This window comes from Hemitrygon akajei, chromosome 8, assembly GCF_048418815.1.
Source record: "Hemitrygon akajei chromosome 8, sHemAka1.3, whole genome shotgun sequence".
Lineage (NCBI taxonomy): Eukaryota > Metazoa > Chordata > Chondrichthyes > Myliobatiformes > Dasyatidae > Hemitrygon > Hemitrygon akajei.
In genome coordinates this window covers 1,462,017-1,480,666 of record NC_133131.1, presented here as the reverse complement: position 1 = coordinate 1,480,666, position 18,650 = coordinate 1,462,017, and the positions used below count along the sequence as shown (strand labels likewise).

Here is an 18,650-nt window from a genome sequence, read left to right as displayed (position 1 = left end):
CAACCCTATTTCTTGCTGTGAAATGCTTTCAGACATAAGGAATGCAGAAAAATCAAACCTCCCTATCAGTCCAACGTGTCCCCACAAAATCACCCATGTTTCCCATCCCTTCAACGAAAATCCAACACCTCTCAAGTTACAGCTAACAGCAGCTAGCCTGTCAAAATGCATGCACACATTTCTGATAATGCTGAATACAGTTGTGTGAAATACTCACCATTCATCAGGAGTGGTGATAACAGATAGATCAGACACTCAATGTTATTCCGACTGGAAAGATTTCATACCACAGCTTTGGCAGCAGCTGCTTAATGAAAATACAATCCCCTGTATCAAACCAATGAGGTGACTCATGGGCTGGTGATAATGTGCAACTTTTTTAATCCCAATAAACATCAATGTACAATGGACATCTTCAAAAGGTGATGTCTCAAAAGGGGGATATCCATCACAAAGGACCCCCATTACCCAGGACACACTCTCATCTCATTCCTATGATCAAGGAGCAGGTACCGAAGCCTGAAGACACATACTCAACATTTCAGGAACAGCTTCTTCCCCACCACCATCAGATATCTGCATGGACCATGAGCCTATTTCCTCATTTCTTTTTTTTTGCACTACTTATTTAAATGAATTTGAAAAAAATAGGTGGAGGAAAGAGCCTGGATGTGACAGAATGAACATTTCCTAAAGTGAAACAGTAAATACTGGAAATAGATTTGATGAGTTTTACCTGTCACATGCACATCGAACCACACAGTGGAAATGTCTCTTATTGACATTTCCAGTGTGTCAGGCAGCTTTTGTGGCAGTGGAATCAGAATTGGCATTTCAGCCTACCTGCCATCAAAGACATACATACAGAAAGGTGCCTGAAAAGAGCCAGTAACATCATGAAGGATACCACTCATCCTGCTCATGGACTGTTTGTCCCACTCCCATCAGGGAGGAGGGTACATAACATCCACCCCAGGACCACCAGACTCAAAAACAGTTACTTTCCCCAAGCAGTAAGGGTGATCAACATGTTCACTCACTAACCCACCCTTCCACACCCCCTACCGCCACTACTTTATCACTTCCAGTCAACTTATGTACAGACACTCCTGTGCCTAACGTCACTTTATGGACAATCAATCTATGTATATGAGCTAACTTGTGTATTTATATTTGTTTTTATTATTGTATTCTTTACCTTATTGTGTTTTTTTGTGCAGCATCTTATCCAGAGTAACAATTATTTTGTTCTCCTTTAAACCTGTGTACCGGAAATTACATTAACAATCTTGACTCTCAAATGTGAACATTGCACAAGTCCATTTTACCTGAGCCTGCCAGGGGTGATGGTAGAGGCAGGTACATTAGGGACGTTCAAGAAACTGAGATAGGTACATGGATGATAGTAAAAATGGAAGGCTATGTGAGAGAGAAGGGTTAGATTGATCTTGGGCAACACACTAAATGCTGGAAGAACTCAGCAGGTCAGGCAGCATCTGACAGGAATAAACCCTTCATCTTGGAGTAGATTAAAAGGTCAACACAACAACATGGGCCAAGGGGCCTGTACTGTACTGCTCTATGAGTACGGATCTGCCTGGTCTACATTAAGAGCAAGTGGGTCTCAGATAATAGCAGTTTTTTTTCTCTCCTCACACATGCTGCCTTCTCTGCTGAGTATTTTCTGTATTCTGGGTTTTGGATGATTCCAAGTTTACGAATATGAGAAGAGGGGTATAGATAGGGTAAATGCAAGTAGGTTTTTTTCCACTGAGATTGGGTGAGACTTAAACTAGAGGTCATAGATTAAGGATGAAAGGTGAAATGTTTTAAGGGGAGCCCAAGGAGGAATCTCTTCACTCAGATGAGAGTGTGGAACGAGCTGCCAGCACTAGTGGTGGATGCAGGGTTGATTTCAACATTTAAGAGAAGTTTGGATCAGTACGTTGATGGGAGGGGTATGGAGGGCAATGGTCCAGGTGCAGGTCGATGGCCTGAAGGACCTATTTCTGTGCTGAGTGTTCTATGACTCTAAGACAGGAAGACAGCCAGGAGTGAAGTGGAATGACCAGGCCTAGAAGAAAGAAGGCCATCGATAAAAGTTCCAAAAAATTAGCAAAGTCTACAACAGAGTCAGGAAACAAAATGGAGATGACAATAGTCATCTTGGAATCAGTTCACCACTCTGATGAAGTATATGTACATTTTAAACAAAATATAACACCCTATATAGCACTGCTTATAAACTGAAGCAAATTGTTCTCTACTTGGCCCAGATGTCCTTGCTATTGTTGTCTCGTTGTTTGCTGTGTTCTGTGCTGTTCTGACGAGTATTGTGGGCACTATGTTGGTGCCAAAATGTGTGGCAACACTTATGGGCTGCCCTCAGCACATCCTTGGGTGTGTTGGCTGTGAATACTTACTTCACTGTATGTTTCAATGTACGTGACAAATAAAAGAATTGGAATCTGACATCCTGGCCAGATTGCCCCCGGTTTGAAATATACTATACAATTAGCAAGGAATAGACATAAAAAAAACTAATCTACTCATCAGCTCTCTGATCAACTAGTGATAAAAAAAACCAATTGATTTTTAAACATGGTGACAATTCCTTCTCAGCACACAACAGCCTACCTAAACCTACATCACTTCAGAAACTACCAACCTACAGCTCCCGCACACGCACACTGGTCTCAGTGACGAATCAGTTGGGACAGCCCCACCTGTTGATCACAGGAAGAACAGCAGCTCGATTACATCTTCAAAATAAATGCCTCAATCCATAGCTGTTGCTCGGAGACCACTCTGCCCATAACCTTTGATACCCTTACTAATCAAGAGGCTACCAATCTCCATTTTATTTTGGCCTCCACATCTAACTATGCAATGAATTGCACAGGTTCTACACCCTCTTGCAAAAGAAATTCCTCCATCTCTGTTCCAAAGGGACATCCTTCTATTCTCAGGCTGTGCCTCTCTCTCTGGTTCTGGACTTGCCCACTGCAGGAAATATCTAGTCAATCTAGGACCTTCAATATTCAATAGGTTTCAAAGAGATACCACCCGCCCCCCCCCCCATTCTTCTGAACTCCAGTGAGTACAGAGCCAGTGCAATTCCTCACGTTTACCCTTTCACTCCCGTGAACCTCATCCAACGATGATTGGTTTCAAACAACGATTGATGTTTCAATCCAACACCCTCCATGAGGACTGGAAAAAAGATGAGTAGGCACCTTCTAACTTTGACTCCTCATCTTTTTTTCTCCAGTCCCGCTGAAGAGTCTTAGCCTGAAACATCGACTGTACTCCATAGATGCTGTCTGGTCTGCTGAGTTACTCCAGCATCATGTGCGTTGCTTGGTTTCCAGCGTCTGCGTCCAGGTTTCCTCGTTTGTGATTTAAACAATTCCCAGCACGTCTTGGTCTAACCTTGCCCAGCAAGGGCACTGGGCAACCTTAAAATCATTGGATTGATAAGCAGAAAATGAGTCTGTTACTCAGCATCTGTTGGGAAGTACATGGACATGATCATCGGGAATTATAGAATAAAGAAAGCGTACGGTGTGCTGGCCTTCATTACTCAAAGGATTGAGATCAAGAGCCACAAGGTAATGTTGCAGCTCTATAATATAAAACACTGGTTAGACCACATGGAGTACCAACAACACATACAAACAAGCTGGATGAACTCAGCAGGTCAGGCAGCATCCGTTGAAATAAGCAGTCAACGTTTCGGGCCGAGACCCGTTGTCAGGACTGAAGAAGGAGGGGGCAGGGGCCCTATAAAGAAGGTGGGGGGAGGGTGGAAGGTGCCAGGTGAAAAACCAATCAGAGGAAAGATCAAGGAGTGGGGGAGGGGAAGCAGGAAGGGGATAGGTAGGAGAGGTGAAGAAGGAATCTAAGGGGAAAGCACTATGGGTAATAGAAGGAGGCAGATTGATGAGAGAGGTGATAAGCAGCTAGAAGAGGAGACAGAGTGAAAGTGGGATAGGGGAAGGGAGAGGGAGGGAATAACCGGAAGTTGGAGAATTCGATGTTCATACCAAGGGGCTGGAGACTACCCAGACAGTATATGAGGTGTTGCTCCTCCAACCTGAGTTTGGCCTCATCATGGCAGTGGAGGAGGCCATGTATGGACATATCCGAATGGGAATGTGAAGCAGAGTTGAAGTGGGTGGCAACCAGGAGATCCTGTCTGTTGTTGCGGACGGAGCAGAGGCGCTTCGTTGAGCAACTCCGCTCCGTCTTTAAGAATCCTGGTTTCCGTGGGGTTCCGGTGACGTCATCGTCGAGAATAGCAGCTTAAGTCACTAGTTCCTCCGGAAAAACGCGTATTAACCCCCTTAACCCATCAAATATAATATTTTTCAAAAAATATTTGAAATGAAAAGAGGGGCAAGAATGGGGAAAAGGAATGGAAATAAAAAAAGCGACACTGCGGAGCCTGCGACTGAGAGGAGTGCAGCGAGCGGCTCTCCGACCCGACCTCGTGCTAGTGAGGCGGACGCTGGGCCTCGTTCAGGCGAAGCGGCTTCGAAATCCTGAAAGAGATAAGGGAGTTCCAGAAAGATATAAAACAGCAGCTCCGTGATATTAAATCAGAACTCGCCAGCGTCAATCAAAAAACAACGGGGGCAGAGACTCGAATTGAGAAGGTGGAAGATCGCGTTCAAAACGTGGAACTGATACTGAGTAAGACAATAAAAATATTACATCACTAAGAAGGTAAACTGCTTGACCTGGAGGGAAGATCACGGCGGAAAAATATCAGAATCTACAACGTTCCCGAAGGAGCAGAGGGCTCGTCTATGACAGAGTTTGTTGGAAAGTTACTGCAGGACGCGCCGGATCTTCCCTCGGCTATGAAGCTGGAAGTTGAAAGAGCCCATCGTGCGCTCGTCCCAAAACCTACCCGGAATAGAAAGCCACGTTCAATAGTAATTAAATTCCTTCAGTACAGCACCAAGGCGGAGATTCTACGAAGGGCCTGGGGTAAGAAGAGAGTGTTTTTCGACGATAAATTAATATATTTCGACCAAGATTACCCTCCCCCCCCCCACGGTCCTGCAGAAACACAAAGAATACTCCGAAGTAAAGCGAGTACTAAAGCAAAAAGATTAGATTTCAAACTCCGTACCCTGCTAAACTTCGAATGTTTTATGACAACGGGACGCGGTTGTACCAGACAGTGGAAGAGGCGACTACAGACATGAAGGCCAGAGGGTTGCCCGTCAGCGTGACCAAAACGAGGGAAAGCCTGACTGAGGAATTATCCCACTCTGCTTGGTAAGTAGTGTGAGAATCGAGAAGGCAGGAGACGGGAGGAGGCCGAGAGAAATATATCAGGAAGAGACCGGGAGTTTCCCAAAGACAGTCCTCACCCCCTTCAGAAGAGCCATAAGGTTTGTCTAACTTTAAAAATGTTGAGAAGCTAAACGGAAGCAAAAGTACACGGTGATATACCTATCTCGAGAAATACTTATTGTTACTTATATTACTTAGTTGTTATTCTTTATTCTTTATTTGCTCACTTACTCCTTTTTCCCCACCAAAATGAGAAAATATATATGTATATACAGGAGTACACAGGGAAATCTTTTCTGTGTAATGAATTTGTTCACTGACTTTTATGAATACTGCAATGGGGGCCCTCAACTCACAATTAGGAGGGGTTATCCCCCACAGCTAGACATTTCCTCTAGCTCAACGCAAGGTCATCTACCAGAGACCTCAGCCTTGGAATCACACATTTGTTGCCATTTTTGTTATTATTTGTATTTCTTGGTTCTTATTTGTTCAGGGAGTAGATCGATTAAGTTTTATTCTAATTCCAATGATACATTGACAGATAAATACAGATGGCTAAGGACAAGGTAAAATTCATTTCTTTTAATGTTAATGGGCTATTAAATCCAATCAAACGTAAGAGAATTTTATCCAATTTGGAACAATTTGATTCATACTGGGAAAAATGGTTTAACTACATAATGCCTCATAGGCCTGATTTTATTCTCACAAATCAATGAATCTGTTGTAAAAAAAGAGATCACTCCCTACTTGTACAGAGTTCTTTCCTTTTGCTTGTTTTTTCTTTCCATTCTTTTCTATAAGTGTATACCCCAGATAAATACTATGTGGAGATTTGTGATATATATGATTATATGATAAATATGTACAATGTCTGAAATACATCTTATGGAAATGTTTGTTTGATGATAAACTTCAATAAAAAAATAAATCGTGGTTTCCTTTCTGCCGTCATCAACGATGCCCTCACCCGCATCTCCTCCATTTCCCGCACTTCAGCCCTCACCCCATCCTCCCGTCACCACAACAGGGATGGTGTTCCCCTTTGTCCTCACCTATCACCCCACCAGCCTCCAGATCCAGCATATTATCCTCTGCAACTTCCGCCAACTTCAACAGGACCCCGCCACTAAGCACATCTTTCCCTCTCTACCCCTCTCTGCTTTTCGCAGGGATCGTTCCCTCCGCGACTGCCTGGTCCACACGTCCCTCCCCACAGATCTCCCACCTGGTACTTGTCCCTGTAAGGGCAAATGCTACACCTGTCCCTACACCTCCTCTCCTACCACCATTCAGGGCCCCAAACAGTCCTTCCAGGTGAGGCAACACTTCACTTGTGAGTCTGTTGGGGGTGCTCCTGGTGCAGCCTCCTCTACATCGGCGAGACCCGACGCAGATTGGGGGACTGCTTCGTCGAGCACCTCCACTCCATCCGCAACAACAGACAGGATCTCCCGGTTGCCACCCACTTCAACTCTGCTTCACATTCCCATTCGGATATGTCCATACATGGCCTCTTCCACTGCCATGATGAGTCCAAACTCAGGTTGGAGGAGCAACACCTCATATACTGTCTGGGTAGTCTCCAGCCCCTTGGTATGAACATCAAATTCTCCAACTTCCGGTTATTCCCTCCCTCTCCTTTCCCCCCCATCCCACTTTCACTCTGTCTCCTCTTCTAGCTGCCTATCACCTCTCTCATGTTTCTGCCTTCTTCTATTACCCATAGTGCTTTCCCCTTACATTCCTTCTTCACCTCTCCTGCCTATCCCCTCCCTGCTTCCCCTCCCCCACCCCTTGATCTTTCCTCTGATTAGTTTTTCACCTGGCACCTTCCACCCTCCCTCCACTTTCTTTATAGGGCCCCTGCCCCCTCCTTCTTCAGTCCTGACAAAGGGTCTCGGCCCGAAACGTTGACTGCTCATTTCGATGGATGCTGCCTGACCTGCTGAGTTCATCCAGCTTGTTTGTATGTGTTGATTTGAGCACAGTATCTGCAGTCTACTTTGTGTTTACCACATGGAGTACTGCCTTCAGTTCTAGTTGACTCATTACAGGAAGGATGTGGAAACTTTAGAGAGGGTGCAAAGGAGATTTACCAGGACACAGCCTGGATTAGAGAGCATGCCTTATGAGGACAGACTGAGCAACCTAGGGCTTTTCTCTTTGGAGAGAAGAAAGATGAGAGGTGACTTGACAGAGGTATACAAAGTGATAACAGAGGCATAGATGTTAGGCAGCCAGAGACACGTTCCCCAGAATGGAAATGTCTTATACCAGGAAATATATTTTTAAGCTGATTTGGAGAAATGCAGAGGGGATGACAGTAGTGCTTTTTTTTTTAAACACACAGAGCAGTGGGCGCGTGGAACTCACTGCCAGGAATGGTGGTAGACGTAGATACATTAGGGGTATTCAAGGGACTTTTAGATAGACAAATGGATGATAGTAAAATAGCGAGCCATGTGGGAGGGAAGGGTTTGATTGATCTTAGAGTAGGCTAAACGGTCGGCACAACAGGATGAGCCAAAAAGCAGGTACTGTGCTGTACTGTTCTACATTCTGTATTCCAGCAGCTGACAGAGTGCTGATGGTAAACCAGTGTAGGGGGCTGCTGAAACACAGCCCAATGGCAATGTCCCATCAGAGGGCACAGCAAGGTAAGACACAATCCATTCAATAGGTTAAACATACCAAGTGAACATCATAAAAACAGACCTCCCCCAAGATAGTCGGCAGCAGCCCTGACCACTACTCCTGCCAAGGAAAGGAGCCAAAAACTGATTGTAATCTCCACAGAAAACATAAACAATATGCCATATATTAAAACCAAAAGCTGCAGCCCATCTCTAGCCAGTTATCAACCAGAGTTCAGAAAACGGTCATCGATCAGATAACCATCAGATGCTGTTCTCAATTAGATGCCAGCACATAACTCACTCAGTCACCCTGTGCATAACGTTCCTAATCCCTTAAACCAGATCCCTCTGCACAAGGCATCCTGCCCTCCAAGTTCCTCTCAACCAGACTCCAGCATATAACCCTCACTCCACATATACACCCCTAAACTGCCTCAGAACCAGCCAGTAATCTATCACCCTGCATATATACCCCACTCCAATACAACCGGATTACAGCCTATAACCCTCACTCCACATAGACACCCCTAAACTGCCTCAGAACCAGCCAGTAATATATCACCCTACAAAAAAAATGGAAAATCTGGCACATCCTCTTCATGACCTACTGAATAAGCAGCAGAGCATTCTTTCAAACAGGCTCATTCACCTCCACTGTCACAAGAATTGTTACAGAAAGCCTTTCCTACCAAATGGAATAAACATATACAACAGTTCATCTCTGTGCGACAGGAGAACACACATCATAGCACAATAGTGTCTGTTTATTATTTTGTACATTATTCACATTGGTACACTATTTTTGATATATTATTATTCTGTATTTATTATTAGTTAAGCACACGGCGAAGAGCGTTTTCAAATGTTGCTACTGTAATGGAAGAATTTTCCACTGGGGATCAATAAAGTATTATTATATACCCCACTCCAACTCAACCAGGTTCCAGCCTACAACCTTCACTCTACATATACACCTCAAAAGTGCCTCAGAACCAGCCTGTAATCACCCACCCCACATATACAGCGGTGCTAGGAAGTTTGTGAACCCTGTAGAATCTTCTCTATTTCTGCATAAATATGTCATCAGATCTTCACACATGTCCTAAAACTAGATTAAGAGAACTTCTTTGGAAAGAGGTGACATAGGGCTAGAAGGTGTTGAATCATTGTGGATAGAGCTAAGGAAAGGCATGGTTAAAAAGACTATAAGACACAGGAGCAAAATTAGGCCATGTGGCCCATCGAGTCTGCTCCACCATTCAATCACAGCTGATCCTGTTCTTTGCCCTGCTTCAGCCTCACTCCTGACCATTTCCCCGTAACCTTTGATGCTGTGGCCAATCAAGAACCCATCAATCTCTACCTGAAATACTTGCAACCACCTGGCCTCCACAGCTGCACGTAGTAACAAATTCCACAAATTTACCATTGTCTAGCTAAAGAAATTTCGCCACATCTCTGTTTTAAATAGACACCCCTCTATTCTAAGGCTGTGCCCTCGTCTTAGATTTCCCCACCATGTGATACATCTTTGCCACATCTACTCTGTGTAAGCCTTTCAACATTCAAAGGGTTTCAATGAGACTCCCCCCCCACCCCCCTATCCTTCTGAATTCTAACAAGCATAGGCCCGGAGCCATCAAGTGTTCCTCGCATGATTACCTTTTCATTCCCAGCATCATCCTTGTGAACCTCCTCTGAACCCCCTCCAATGCCAGCACATCTTTCACAATACTCAAGGTGAGGCCTCATCAGTGCCTTATAAAGCCTCAGAATCATATCCTTGCGCTTATATTCTAGACCTCTCAAAATGAATGCTGACATGGTATTTGCCTTCCTCACCACCGACTCAACCTGCAAGTTAATCTTTAGGGTGTTCTACACAAGGACTCCCAAGTCCCCTTGCATCTCAGATTTTTGGATTTTCTCCCCATTTAGAAAATAGTCTCACAATGATTTCTTCTATCAAAGTGCATGACCATGCATTTTCCAACATTTTATTTCATTTGCCACTTTCTTACCAACTCTCTTAATCTGCCTTAGTCTTTCTGCAGCCTTCCTGTTTCCTAACATGACCTACCCTTCCACCAATCTTCGTATCATCTGCAAACCTGACAACAAAGCTATTTATTCCATCATCTAAATCACTGATATACAGCATAAAAAGCAGTCCCAACTCCAACCTCTGCGGAACACCATTAGTCACTGGCAGCCAACCAGAAAAGGATCCTTTTATTACCACTCTCTGCCTCCTACCAATTAGCTGGTGCTCTAACTATGACAGTAGCTTTCCTGTAATACCATGGGCTCTTAACTTGGTAAGCAGCCTCATGTGTGGCACCTTCTCAAAGACCACCTGAAAATCCAAACATATAACATCCACTGTATCCCCTTTATCTATCCTACTTGCAATCTCCTCAAAGAATTCCAAAAGATTCATCAGGCAAGATTTTCCCTTGAGGAAACCATGCTGACTTTGTCCTATCTTGTCCTGTGTCACCAAGTACTCCAGAACTTCATCCTTAACAATTGACTCAAACATCTTCCCAACCACTGTGGTCAGGCTAACTGGTCTATAATTTCCTTTCTGCTGCCTTCCTCCTTTCTTAAAGAGTGGAGTAACATTCGCAATTTTCCAGTCCCCCGGAACCATGCCAGAGTTTATGAAAGATTCTTGAAAGATCATTTTCTAATGCCTCCACAGTCTCTACCACTACCTCTTTCAGAATCTTAGGGTGCAGTTCATCTGGTCCTGGTGTCTTATGCACCTTTAGGTCTTTTCGCTTTTTGAGCACCTTCTCCATTGTAATACTTAACTGCACTCACTTGTCTTCCCTCACACCCTTCAACACTTGGCACACAGCTAGAATCTTTCACAGTGAAGACTGATGCAAGATACTCACTTCATTCATCTGCCATCTCCTTGTCCCCCGTTGTTATTTCTCCGGCCTCATTTTCTAGCAGTCCTATATCCACTCTCAGCTCTCTTTTATTTTTAATATACTTTTAAAAGCTTTTTCTTTCCACCTTGATACTGTTTGCTAGCTTGCTTTCATATTTCATCTTTTCCCTCCTAATGATTCTTTTAGTTGCATTCTGTAGGTTTTTAAAAGTTTTCCAATCCTCTATCTTCCTACTAATTTTTGTTTTGTTGTATGCTCTCTGGTTTGCTTTTACATTAGCTTTGATTTCCCTTGTCAGCCATGGTTGTACAATTTTGCCATTTGGGTACTTCTTTGCTTTTGGAATACATCTATCCCGCACCCTCCTCATTTTTTTTCCAGAAACTCAAGCCATTGCTGCTCTGCTGACATCCCTGTCAGCATCTTCCAAATTACTTTGGCCAATTCCTCTCTCATACCACTGTAATTTCCTTTACTCCACTGAAATACTGCTACATCATACTTTACTTTCTCCCTATCAAGTTAAACTCAATCATATTGAGATCACTGTCTCCTAAGGGATCCTTTAACTTGAGCTCCCTAATCACCTCTAGTTCATTACATAACACCCAATCCAGTATCACTGTTCCCTTAGAAGGTCCAATGACAAGCTGCTCTAAAAAGCCATTTTGTAGGCATTCAACAAACTCACTCTCTTGAGATCCATTACCAACCGATTTTCTCAATCTACCTGCATGCTAAAATCTCCCATGACTACATAACATTGCCCTTTTGACTCGCCTTTTCTATTTCTTGTTGCAATCTGTGGTCCACATCCCAGCCACTGTTTGGAGGCCTGTATATAACTGCCATCAGGGTATTTTTACTTTTGCAGTTTCTTAATTCAACCCACAAGGATTCAACATCTTCCAATCTTACGTACATCTTTCGAAAGATTTCGAAAGAGGGGTCTGTGTTCGGACCAATTCCTTTCACATTATATGACTTGAATGATTGATGGCTTTGTTTTAAGTTTGTAGACGATATGAAGATAAGTGGAGGACCAGGTAGCTTTGAGGAAGTAAAGAGGCTACAGAAGAACTTATACAGATTAGGAGAATGGGCAAAGAAATGGCAGATGGAATACAGTGTTGTAAAGTATATGGTCATGCATTTTGGTAGAAGAAATGAAAGATTTGACAATTTTCTAAACAGACAGAAAATATAAAAAACTGAGGCACAAAGGGACTTGGGAGTTATTGTGCAGGATTCTCCAAAGGTTAATTTGCAGGTTGACTCTGTGGTGAGGAAGGCAAATGCAATGTTAGCATTCATTTCAAGAGGACTAGAATATAAAAGTAAGGATGCAATATTGAGACTGGTGAGGCCTCACTTCGAGTATTGACTGCAGATCTGGGCACCTTAGAAAGGAAGACGTATGGTGTGTTGGCCTTCATTAGTCGGAGCATGAGGTAAGATTTCAGCTTTATAAAATTCTGGTTAGACCAGACTAGGAGTACTGTGTTCTGTTCTTGTCACTTCAGAATAGGAAGGATGTGAAAGCTTTCATGAGAATGCAGAGGAGATTTACCATGTGGATTAAAAGAAAATGGACTGCTATGTGGGAGGGCAGGGTTGGATTGATTTTAGAGCAGATTTAGGGGTAGGCACCACTTTGTGAACCAAAGGGCCTGCACTGTACTGTATTATTCTCATTTCTAATGAACATTGAAACATACAATGAAATGCGGTGTTTGTGTCAACAACCAACACAATCCGAGAATGTCCTGTGTGCAACCTGCAAGTCTCATCGTGCCTCTGGCGCCAACATAGCATGCCCATAACTTTCTAACCCTAACCCATACAGCTTTGAGATGTGGCAGGAAACTGGAGCGCTTTGAATAATTAGCAGCGTGTTACATTTATATGTGTAGGACTCTCAGTACCAGTAACTGTGGTACTAACTGTTCAGGCTAACAAAATGGCTTCTCTGTAATGTTACTTAATGCTGTAATGGGTTTCTGTAGCTGGAATGTTGGGGTTATAACTGCAGATAAGGGGGGAACTAACCAATGGAGAATTGTTATGCTATCTTGTATTTGTGAGCTGAGCAGGAGTTCATGGTCTTTTTCGGGAGGCGAGCGAGGAGGACGAACATGTGAGGAGTGGACAACAGTTCCAGGGCGGCGGATACTGGACGTAGGCGGTTCAGACAGTGGCCAAAGGCTCGGAGAGTCGTTGTGGATGGAACCGTAGGCATGAGCTTCAACGTATTAAAATATTATGTGCACAAACTGATAAACTTACTGATTTGGTGCCTTTAGGTTATCTGTTTCTACTAACCCATCACTAAGAAATAACTATAAAGTTGCAATTATATACTCGCCTTTGGTGTATCGTCTGATATTTGTGTTGCAGGCATGTACTGGGGAGCATTTATACCATATTTATACCCAAGTATTGCACTACTGGCAGGGAGACAGCGGTTCACCCTAGGCGAACGGGGGTAAATTGGGGGGCACGGATGCTACATATGTAATGAGCAAAGTGGTCTTGGCAAGGTGCTGAAGATGCACGCGATGATCAGAAGAATGCACAAATTCTTTATAGACACTTGCGGGAAGTGGCCCTGACTACTGGAACTGAAAAGCATTATGCTAACAGCTACACTATTGTGCCGTCATACAATACTGTTAAGACTCTATAACAAGGACTGTCTTCTGTACCCATCTGATCAATAACTTCTAATGAAGGAACAGATATTTGGGAAAGATTGCTGAATATTTAACAACACTTAGAGGAACTAGGTGAACAACGCTGCTGGGCGAATCCTCTACAGGCTAGCAGCCCGCATTCAGAGACAATGATAGCCATTATTAGCACATCAGAGTGCTTCTGCAGTCCGAGTGTACGATCGCACACCGCAGGCCTCAATTTCTGAGCAAGCGAGCAAGTCTCACAGCTCAGGAGGTCTGCAGCATTGTGCAACATCCAGAAATAGACTCTGTTGTTTGCTTTCTGTAGCTGATCTCCAGCACCTTCAGTACCTTGCCAAGACCGCTCTGCTCATTACATATAAATGTAACACGCTGCTAAACACAGAACCGATATGTGTGGTCACGCTCGTCTCAGGTATCTCACTTAAAGCGAAGAACTGAACGAACTAGAATAGAACTGGTAAAGGTTCAACCACTCAATGCTTTCTGTCGCTTCGTATTGTAGAGCCTGCACCTAGGATACTGACTGACACCTTGTTCATGGGATGTGAGTGTTGCTGACCAACATTCAGACTTTAAAAAGTGAATGGTGACAACCTTCCTGAGAATACACCCAGGCAAGTGGAAAAATTCCTTTACAATCCTGAGCTGGAGTGTCAGGAATACCCCGCCTCAGTCCTACCCCTCTATCCATGGTAGTAATGCTGTAGAGAGGGTAAATGCAAGCAGGCTTTTTCCACTGAGATTGGGTGAATCTAGAACTAGAGTTCATAGGTTAAAGGTGAAAGTTGAAATGTTTAAAGGAAATCTGAGGGGGATCTTCTTCATTCAGAGGGTAGTGCAACTTTGGAATGAGCTGCCAGTGTATGTGGGCTTGATTTCAACAGTTTGGATAAGTACATGGCTGGCAGAGGTATGCTGGACTATGGTCTAGGTGTGGGTCAATAGGACTCGGCTGAATGATAGTTTGGCACTAACTTAATGAGCCAAAGCAACTGTCTCTGTGCTGCAGTGTTCAATGAATTAAAGATGCTGTAAGTTCTGATCAGTGATGTCTCCCCAGATACTGATGATGGCTTTTTAGCAATGGTAGTGTCTTTGAACATCAAGAGTACATGGTCAGACTCTTGTGGAGATGGTCAGTGAGCAATGATAAAGTTTATTTTATTTATTTATTTAGAGATACGATGCAGAACAGGCCTTTCCAGACCAATGAGCTGCACCAGCCAGCAAACAATCTCTTTAACACTAACCTAATCACAGGACAGTTTACAATGACCAATTAACCTACTAAACAGTATGCTTTTGGACTATGGGAGGAAACCCACAGTTCACAGGGAGAACGTACAAACCTTTTACAGATGGCACCAGCATTGAACTCTGAACTGCAGAATAAGAAGAGTTCCAATAATCTTGCACTAAGCGCATCACTACTGTAGCACATATGCTTATCTGCTACACACCAATCAAGGATAAGATGCCCACTTACTCAGCAATGCTAAGGTGTAGCAAGTGGAACTGAACACTGGCTAATCATCATAGACAATCCAGTCCAACTTAAAACTCTGCAGACCCCGAGCTCAGGCACCATCCAGGGAAAGGGGCACAGAGACAACATTCTGAGTCAGAGACCCTTCACAGGAGTTGTGACACAGATGCTGCCTGACTAACGAAGTTTTTCCACTATTACCTGTATCTAGTTCAAAGATGTAAAAACATGAAAGCGGGTGGAGAGGTGGCCTGGATTACACAGCATTTCTTATGAGTGCAGGCTGAGTGATCCAGGGCTTCTCTCTCCTTAGCGATAGAGGGTGAGAGGTGACTTGATAGAGGAATACAAAATGATGAGGAATAGATCAAGTGGATGACCAGACTTTTCCCCAGAGCAGAAATGACTAATACCAGAGGGTGACTGGCGAAAAGTATAAGGGAATGTCAGAGGTAGGTACATGACAGACATTTAAGAGATTCTTAGACAGGCACATGAATGACCAAACTTGGATGGCTATGTGGCAGGAAAGGGTTAGATTGATCACAGAGTAGTTTAAAAGGTCGGGACAACCTCATGGGCCAAAGAGCCTGTATTGTGCAGTCATATTCTATGTTCTAAATGCATCATTTGCATTAACAACAACACACTCAAGGATGTGTGAGAGCAGACTGCTTACTACCCAAAAAGTTCAGCAGACCGGCACAAGCAACAACAACAATCTTACACAATTCCATCAGGCTAATGATACTGCAACCTTTACACAGACAGCTCTGGAGGTCAGGAGCAAAGCTGGATGTCTGGAGCAGCACACTAATAGCTCGGAGAGAATGCCAAATCAGAAAATGCAAGATTATTAAAAAAGTGTGTAAGTTTGCAACTAAAGCATTAATGCCAGCCATCTCAAACAGAATCACTGTGGTATGGACAGCATACTTGTGTACGTGCCAGCTTGCTTTCATAGCCCACATCTGCCCCATCGGTACCCCCGCTCAAGCTCCCCCCCCCACCCCCCGGTCAGTACCTTGCCCAAGCCCCTCCAGTCGGTACTCGCACACGCCTCCCCCCCACCGGTTGATACCCACCCACACCCCCCCCAGTCAGTACCCTCCCGCGCCCCTCCCCTCGGTCGGTACCCCCGCCCACACTCCCCGTTGGTACCCCACCTGCGCCCCCCCGTCAGTATCCTGCCCACGGCACCCCCCCACTCGGTACCCTGCCCGCGCCCCCCCCCCCGGTCGGTATCCTGCCTATGCCCCCCCCCCCCCCCCCGGTCGATACCTTCCCCATGTCCCCTCAATCAATTCCTTGCCCACATCCCCTGATCAATACCCTGCTTCAATGCCAGCACTCAGAGCAGCACTGTGATGCTCATGCTGCTGTTACTCCATTGCAACACCAAATACAAAACAGAATCTTCTGCTGGTACTAACTTGTACAGTATGTAAAGTGAACCTTTTAAACTACTTAATAAATAATTGATTGATTGAAGGTGAAGGGGCAAAGAAGTGCAGACATTCCACACAGCAGACGTGAAATTGAAATGTCTCATATGTTTCTTATTCTTCGATTGAAGCAGGCATGTCAGCCTCACAAGTGGAGAAAATATAACAGAAATTTACGTGTACAAAACACTTCAACATGTAGTAGTCTATTGATGCCAGACCTGGGCTCTGCTTTTATTGCGATTTGGTTTTAATATTTGGCTTGTTTGAAGTTTGCTTTTCTTACATCTTCCAGGCGTGGGAAAGGTGGAAATCCTTCATCAGAGGGGAAACAAACCGAATCAACTGGCCTCTGTTACGTGCGAAATGCATTCAGAATAAATGATCACTGCCAATCAATGAGGTGTAATGTTATAATTGTTATACTTCACTGTGGCTGCGTTCTCATGCATACTTCTACAAGAGCACGGGAAATTGCCATTTATGCCTAGTCAAATTTTAGATTTCGATGTACTAAGAGAAATAAATCAGACTCTAATCAACTTCACTACAAGAACACATTGAATTTAAATTTAAGTTTGCTTGCCACACCACAGGAAAGATGTGATTAAACTAGAGGGTGCAGAAATGTTTCATGAGGACTTAAGGAGAGACTGGCTAGGCTGTGGCTGTTTTGCTAGGCTGATGATGACCTTATTGAGATATGTAAAATCATGTTAAGATGGTCATGCTTTACTGCAAGCAGGGGAGTCGAAAACTAAAGGGCATAGGTTTAGGGTAAGACAAGAAATATTTAAAAGGGACATGAGGGCAACTTTTCCCGACGAACACACTTGCCAAAGTGGTTGAGGTGGATAGGTGGGCACAATTACAATGTTTAAAAGACTTTTTTGGACAGGTACATGGATCAGAAAGAGTTGGAGGATATGGGCTAATGGAGGCAATGGACTAACTGACAGGAGTTTCAGTGGGCATGGACACATCAGGTATGGACAGAATGCTTCCGTGCTGTGTAACTTTGTTTGCCTTTGGGGCAGACCGAATATCAGACTGGCACGGTATGCCCAACAGAAGATCTTGCCAATTACCCAACCGGGAATGCTGAAGGAACTCAGCGCCAAGTCACTTGGTAGTCAGAGAGGAGAGTGCCAGTGGATAGTCAACCAAAAACATGGGGCACAGAGTAAGAATTACAGGACATTTTGGACTGACATGAAATTCAATGGGTAATGCAAGACCTGTAATCACACAGCCAATAAAATAACTGCAGATCAAAAAGGATCAAAGACACCGTACATATCAGTTTGGTATCTTATCAGGCACACAGGTATCACTGACAAGGTCAGAACCATAGAAGAATGACAACACAGGAGAATGCTATTCAGTCCATCCATGGCATGACCAGCTAATCTCAACAGCACACCCCACCCCACTCTCTTCACACTAGCCTACTCTTCTTTCAATACCCATAATAGCTCCCTTTTGAATACCACATTGAATCTGGCTCCACAACCACACAAGCAGTGCATTCCACACACTTCATACACACCGTCCTCCGGAGGAACATTGCTTCATTTGTACATATATATGCACAATCAGATGACAATAAACTTGAATTTGAACTGTATACAAGAAACATAGATCAATACAGCAAAAGAACAGGCCTTTCGGCCATAACATCTGCACTGACCATAACACCAATCCAAACTAACACCATCTGCCTGTATCTGGTAAACATCCCTCCATTCTCTGCCTGTTCTTGTGCCCAGCATCAGATCTCTAAACTGACCACAAACCCATAGCCACTACCAATTCTTCTGTTACACTATATATTCTTATTATAACTTATAGTAATTATTTTATGCTTTGCACATACTGCTTTCATAAAACAACCAATTTCACAACACAAGCCAGTGATAATAAACCTGATTTAAATTTCATCTGTCTGGTTAATGATTTGGCTCTTTTGCTAATTAAATTCATTTTAAGCACCCACTGCCTACCCCTGATTGATGGAATCATGAAGAAGACACACCACCAACTACATTTCATTAGGAGTTTGAGGAGACTTATCACCATAGGCTCTTGCAAATTTCTACAGATATACCATGGGAAGCATTCTGAGTGGCTGCATCACCCTCTGGTATGGAGGGGCCACTGCACAGGAT

At 43.9% G+C, this 18,650-nt stretch overlaps 1 protein-coding gene across 2 annotated transcripts in view; it reads right to left on the bottom strand.

The window, feature by feature from the left end:
• smg6 (SMG6 nonsense mediated mRNA decay factor) overlaps positions 1-18,650 on the bottom strand; it is a 520,319-nt gene that overhangs the window by 433,135 nt on the left and 68,534 nt on the right. The gene's annotated exons all lie outside the window — the stretch shown is intronic.